Source organism: Mus caroli, chromosome 1, assembly GCF_900094665.2.
Source record: "Mus caroli chromosome 1, CAROLI_EIJ_v1.1, whole genome shotgun sequence".
NCBI classification, from domain to species: Eukaryota; Metazoa; Chordata; class Mammalia; order Rodentia; family Muridae; genus Mus; species Mus caroli.
Window position 1 is genome coordinate 104,157,185 of NC_034570.1, and position 7,559 is coordinate 104,164,743.

Sequence of the window (7,559 nt, forward strand, 5' to 3'; positions counted from 1 at the left end):
GAATGTTAGTCTGTATTTTCATGATTTATTATACCCACCAAACTAATTTACATAGAAACATAAGGAGGGTGGAGAAGTCATTATTCTATTTTTAAATTAAGGGAAAATATCTTGATTTAAGACAGAGAAACAATATGATAGAGCTAGGATTTGGGGTTATTCTTCACCCTGAAATGTCTGTACTTTTCATTAGTCTTGTATGGGAGATTATGTATGGAATCATTTTTTTTAGGTTTGGACTGCCTAGTGGAAATCAATTTTTATGTCTTTACTTCCGCAAAACTTATGTTTGAAATGGCAGACCTTGATCTCTGTCTAATGGCATTCCATTCCATCTAACAGATGATACTTTCAGATACTGTGCTTTGTGAAAATACTCTATTTTTAACTTGGGCAGTGGGAATTAAATCTTTATTTTTTAAATTTCTTAGTGTTCTGATGTTTCTGACTGAAATTCAAAAGTAATAGTACAGGTAGAAGTGCTCTTTTTAAGAAAATGAAAATGAATACCAAATATAAAGAGGAAGATGGAGGCACATTAACCTGAGTCACAATAATGGGTTAGAAATACTCTCAGGTCATCTTTGCCTGTCTCTCTTTGTATTCAGAGTGTGAGGGTAGGTGGACATATGCCACAACACATGTAAGGCTATAAAATGACTTTGAGAGAGGTTCCTCACCTTCCACCTGGTTTGGTAGAGTCTCTTGTTTTGTCATTTCATGTATCAGACAAATTAGCTCGTGAATGTCCCAGTTTTCTCCTCTCTCCACCTCTCCTCTAGCTGTGGGAGAGATGGGGCTACAGAAGCACTGAAACATGTTTAGATGGATGTCAGTGGTTGGAACTCAAACTTAGATCCTAAGGCTGGAGAGGCAACCACTTCTTTCACCTAGACAAGTACCAAACCTGGAAGAGGAATTTCAGTTAAGTTTCTGTTTGAACTAGGAACTTATGTCTTATGAAAACATGGTTGCAGTAGTTCTGGCCAAGTGATGATATTAACTTAACATGTGCAAGACATAGTGGAAGCACTGTCACTGTGAAATGTTTCATAGGTTTCAACTAATCAAACTTAATCTTTGGCAACCTAGAGACTTATTATGTATGGTTGTAATTGTCTGTAACAAAACCGAAAAATACTTCTATAATCTTTAGATTGTATCATGATTTAATTTGACTGTTGGAACTGTATATATGAGTTTCTTCATTAGTGTTTAATTTATTTAATTTATTCCTATTTATTTTGCTGGATAATTTTTACTTAAGCTGAAAAGGTCTCCAATGCTTACAAAGTATATACTCATTGTTCCATCTATGACTACACCTGCAGTTTCTCAGTCTGTCTGAATATGGAGGATGAGTACAGACCTCAAGCAAATCCTAACTGTAGTAGATAAACAAACAAACCAACAAAATACGAACAAAATTTTCACAAGAGAATTTCAGTGAAAGGCTCCCATGGCAATTGATCTAAAAATCATTACTTGATTCCAGACCTAGGATGTTCTCACGTTTTGACGACCCATCCAAAATTATTTCTATTAATTCTAGCTTTTATGAACTTTATTTGACTAATCCTTGTATATATAGCAAGATGTCTATATAAATTTACTCACATGGATTCTTGATCTTGCCTTTCTTTCTATTTTCAATACCCAAACAGGAACACAGGACCACAAGGTCTTATTAAATGTTGACACAGCACCCAGTCACAACCACTTCTTTCCATTATATTTCAGTTCTATATGCTCTGAAAGCCTCCATTACTCTTCTTTGCCTACTTGTCAAGTTTTTTTTTCCTTTTTCTGAGATCTTCAAGATAATTAAGGACCAAACCACAAATATGGCAAAATAATAAATGTTAGGGAATAAAAACATAGAAAGGTTCAATAGGAACAGTAGTGTCTAAAAGCATTGCCCTAACACAGACATTTGCTTATGTTTGTTTCATATTCCCTATCTCCAGATCATAGAAATACAAGAGCATTAAGAACATTAAAAACTCTGTTAGAAAAAAAACAAAAAACAACACATAACACCTGAGGGGAAAAGGCAGCTTTAAAAGAGCACAGAACAAGTACAAGAGCCCATTTTCCTGACCCCTTCTAGATTTACCAGTGTAGCATATTATCTTGAGCAAACCAAAAAGAGGCTTCCTTTTACATTGACACTTTATAAAAATTGGTACAAAATAACTTTTAAGAAGAGATATAAACCAACAGGGAACCTTAACAGAGTATCTTGAAAATAATTGATGCTAGAATAACCAGGTAAAAGAGAACTTTAAAAGTAGATTTTATTGATACAATTAAAATTTGATCAAAACCAGACCATGAAGCAAACAGCCAAAGGGAAGAAAGGTGTTGATTTGAACAAAAAGTAAGCTATAAACATTTTAACTTGGGAATTGATGTAGGATAACTTTAAGTTTCATAAAAAGTACTTTACTCATCTCTATAGTAAATGAACAGAGAAAGGGAGAGAGAGAGAGAGAGAGAGAGAGAGAGAGAGAATGTACAAAATGAAGGGGGGGGGGAAATGTCTAATGGTTAGACAGTCTCAGTAGGAAAACACCTATATGTGTCCTATTTAATTAAATATGACCTTTGTGTAAGTTTTTCTTTCTTGAAAATTTATTGCTGGCTCAGTGGACACATGAGCTTCCATGGAGGTTAAGCCTAACATATATATATATATATATATATATATATATATATATATATATATATATATATATATCAATCATATTTTTGTGAATAAAGGGCATTTCCTTTCATGATTTCTGTATAAACATATCTCTAACATTAAGGAAACTGCCCAACTTCTTTCATTCTATGACAGGCTACATTTGCAATTCACATTTATGCCAACTAATTCTGAGAAAAACTCTAGTGTACTCAACTAATATCTAACAGGAATGTTATTAGTTCCTTAACTGAAGAGGTATGAGGGAAAAGCATTCCACTCCAAGTGGTGGTAAGAAAATGATTCGGCAAAATTCAGGAAATGAAATTTTAATCATTGGCTACTGGCTTAATTTTGAAAAATAATGCTATTCTGTTGGAAAAAGAAGAAAATTGATATAAATAGAAATACAGTTAGGGAACATCATTGAGCTGGAAACCAGTTTCAACCATGGGATCAACATTGCATAGTAGGCTGCCTTTGGGAAACATGCTGACATTTCATCTCTAAGATCTGAAGCTGTGAAGTGAATACCCTAAGGATGGAAAATATCCCTTGCTTTCCATTCCTGCAGAGATTTCAATTTCTTGTTTAACTTGCATAGGTTTTAGGATATTTATTTTTGTTACTTTTCAATTAGATGTATATGCATGTGGGCCTGGGAAGAAGGGAAGTTCAGATCAGTACAGTTTTCTATGGAAGCCAGGGGCATGAGAACCTCTGTTAATTGACTAACAAGTGGTTGTTAGGCACATAATGCTGGTTCTGGGAAATTAACTTGGTTCTTCTGCAAGAGCCATGTGTAGTATTAATCACTAAACTATCTTTGTAGGCCCTGGATAACTTTCTTAATAGTCATATTCTTGACAACAATTTTTCTTCTATATTTCAATCCAATTAAACTGCCTCCCTCTCATTCTAATGATGCCCTAAGCAATGAATGTTAACTCTTGGAAATCCATTTACATAACATCCTTATCTATAAAACAAATCAGTTAATAACTATTAATTTACAGTGTATCAAGATGTACAAAAATATTTTCTTACATTTTATTAACTATTCTCAGTTCACCAATTAAAAAATGTTATATTGATTCTTTGTGAAATTCACATCATGCACCCCTTTCTTGCTCATCTCCCACCCTCTTGTATTACTCAGGGTTCTCTACAGTCACAGAACTTATGGATAGTCTCTATATAGTAAAGGAATTTATTGATGACGTACAGTCTGCAATCCAACTCCCAACAATTGTCAGTAGCAACTGTGAATGGAAGTCCAAGGATCGAGCAGTTGCTCAGTCCCACACAGCAAGCAGGTGAAGGAGAGAGAGAGAAACCTTCCTTCTTCCAATGTCCTTATATGGCCTCCAGCAAAAGGTGTAGCCCAGGTTAAAAGTGTGTGCCACCACACATTTAATCCCAGATGACCTTGAACTCGGAGATCTCCCTGTCTTAATCTTCTGGAATCCATAGCGACTATGACTCAAGATCTCCATAACAAGATCCAGGTCAGAAACTTCTATCTCCCAGCCTCCAAATTAGGATCACTGGTAAGCCTTCCAATTCTATATTGTAGTTCATTCCAGATATAGTCAAGTTGACAACCAGGAATAGTCACTACATACCTCATATCCACCATTCAGCTTAACAACCAATGCTCCAAAATAACACACACACACACACACACACACACATCATCACCACCAACACCAACACCACCTACAACAACAGCAGCAGCAGCAGAAACAACAAAAGCATAGAAAACATCTCATCATGAAAGCTGTAGTATGTCACAGTATATCCCTCTGTCTACACGACTTCACTTGTGAATGTTCTTTGTAATAAGTTAATGGTCTGGTTTGAGGTCTTTAACTTATTTGACATTATCAATATTGGATCTTCATAAGGACTCCTTGCAATTATCTTCTTGTTGCACTGTGTCATGAAGATCCTTCAGGTTTGGAACATTAGGGTTGACCCTTTTATGTGTGTCAAAAATTCACAGATGATATAGATTTTTTGGGGGTTGTTCGTTTGTTTTTGTTTTGTTTTTCGAGACAGGGTTTCTCTGTGTAGCTCTAGTTGTCCTGGAACTCATTTTGTAGACCAGGCCAGCCTCAAACTCAGAAATCCACCTGCCTCTGCCTCCCAAGTGCTGGGATTCAATGCATGTGCCACCACCGCCCAGCTTATTCTTTCTTAAAAAAACTTTTTCTTTTCTTTTTTCTTTCTTTTAAGATTTATTTATGTAAGTACACTGTAGCTGTCTTCAGACACACCAGAAGAGGGCATCAGATCTCATTATGGATTGTTGTGAGCCACCATGTGTTTGCTGGGATTTGAACTATGGACCTTAGGAAGATCAGTCAGTGCTTTTAACCGCTCCAGCCCCCCGATGATATAGATTTTTGAGTGGACAAATATAAAGCCCTGGAGCTGGGCCTGGCTGGTCACTAAGGTAGCCAGCTTGCTGGCTTTCACTTATCAGTACAATCAAGGAGAGCTCTCCAACACTGGTCCAGCTAGACCACTCAGTGCTACCACAGGCAAAAGACAGGGTCCTCCCATCTGAGGTCAGTACACCCTCACCATCACCTCCACAGCCAGGTCCACTGTGCTGCCAAGTCAAAATGCAGGGTATATTCACACAACAGCTGCAACCTGTAAAGTGCTCTTCAGTTCTCACACCCTTGGGGTCTGCTCTCCCAACTGCCTCAGGTAGTGAGGAGCAAGGGAGCATCCCACCCACACCTTGCCTAGGTCAACTCACAGCCAAGGAGTGGCATGCCCAGGTCTCCTATTGTTTTATGGTCAGGGTTGGCTCACCTGTGTCCCTGCCACCAGGCTTAGCTCTGCAGTGTTGTTCAAGCAAGGTACAGGGTCTGCTCTCCAGAGTGATGCAGCTGGTGAGAGACAGAGCTAAGTCTCCCAAGCTTATGACACTGTGAGATTCAGATATGGCCCTCATGAGTAACTTGGGCTGAGCCTCACCATCGCCTTTGGTGGCAGGGCTAGCCACTCACAACAGGGTACCCTCAAGTCTCATGTTCCATTTCTCTTCATAATACTCAAGCTGCTCTACTCCTCTCTCTCTCTCATCTGACCACAACCTACTCTCACTTTGTGGTGGATCTTTCTGCATGCTGCCCATATGGACCACACAAGGTGATATTCTCCATCAGTGCTGCATGGCTTGTAAGGAAGCAAATTAGTTTTCTATGCTATTAGCTGGAGTGCAAGACTGTGGATATCCTGGTATGCAAGTCTTTATCTTCCTCCTCCTGCACTGTGCTGCCTGGATTGATTTGATTTGATTTTCTTTCTTTCTTTCTTTTTTTTTTTTTCTGGATGTTTTTATTAGATATTTTCTTTATTTACATTCCAAATATTATCCCCTTTCCTAGTTTCCCATCCAAAAATCCACAACCCCTTCCCTCCTTCCCCTGTTCCCCAACCCACCTACTCCCATTCCCTGGCATCCCCTATACTGGGGCATAGAAACTTCACAGGACCTAAGGCCTCTCCTCCCATTGATGATCGACTAGGCCATCCTCTGCTACATATACAGCTACAGCTTCAAGTTCCACCATGTGTTTTCTTTGATTGGTGGTTTAGTTACAGGAGCTCTGTGGGTACTGGTTAGTTCATATTGATATTCCCCTTCAGCTCCTTGGGTACTTTCTCTAGCTCCTTCATTGGGAACCTTGGGCTCACTCCAAGAGGTGATTGTGAGCACCCACTTCTGTATTTGCCAGGCACGGGCAAAGGTCCTCAGGAGACAGCTATAACAGGCTCTGTCAGCAAGCTGTGTTGGCATCTGCCATAGTGTCTAGATTTGGTGGTTGTCTTGTTCATTACTAACATGACAAAAGTCACTCAGAAATTATTATATAATTTACTTGTAGTAGTTTGAGCTATGAGCCAAGACTATAGTTATGCTGTTCAACAAAATGAAAGGGAAATATTTGTAACAACAGAGCTCTCAGTGACTTTTGAAAGTCCCACAAAGTTTCAGGCAATGAATAAAATTAATAGTCCAGGTAGTTAATTTCTCACATGGAGAATCTGGGTAGTAAAAGTCAAATGTGTGAGTGTCACAGTATCAGCATCATGATCTAAATATTGAGAGATGACCAGATATTTTTCTCCATCTAATAGTTAGAAATCCAAAGTGTGGAGAACTGGGACATTCTATTATTTTTTCTTGGTTGAGATATATTTACTAACTATGCTCCTCAGAGAGTTTCAGTGAAACTCACTTTGAATAAGTAAATTATATAGTTTCTCTGACAATTCTGTTAACGGTAGCAGATTATTAAGACTGAATGTGCTAATAACATCTTCTTTGCTTTTAATTTTTAAAATATTTGGTCTTCTAACAAAGCCCTTGCTTGTCTTTCAGAGGCAAAGGTAAACCTCTGTTTCTGAAGATACCACACTACTTAGAACACATGGCTCCAATGATCCAACTTGAATGTAACCTGAAAGTCTACTCCAGTGGTCTAGTTTGTATGTTTCCAGAATTCAATTAATATCTTTATTCAGTAAATCTCCTGAGTCACAAGAATTAACAGAAGTTAGCATGGCAAGACATCCATAAAGGTACAATTAGAGGAACAATAAATGGAACTCACATATGGTTGGTAACAAGCTGTTTAATTGGACTTATAGCCCACTCAACCAAAGGAAAATAATGCCTAATAAGAGAAACCTAGACAATTTCCAATGTCAAGTGAGCTCAGTTCGTTTAGTGTTTTTGTCAGTAGCAACTGAAGATTCATGTAAGCTATACCATACTTTGATGAAATGGATTGCTTTCTAAAATTATAAAAGAACAATACAAATAGAATTTAACAGTGTTTATATAAATACA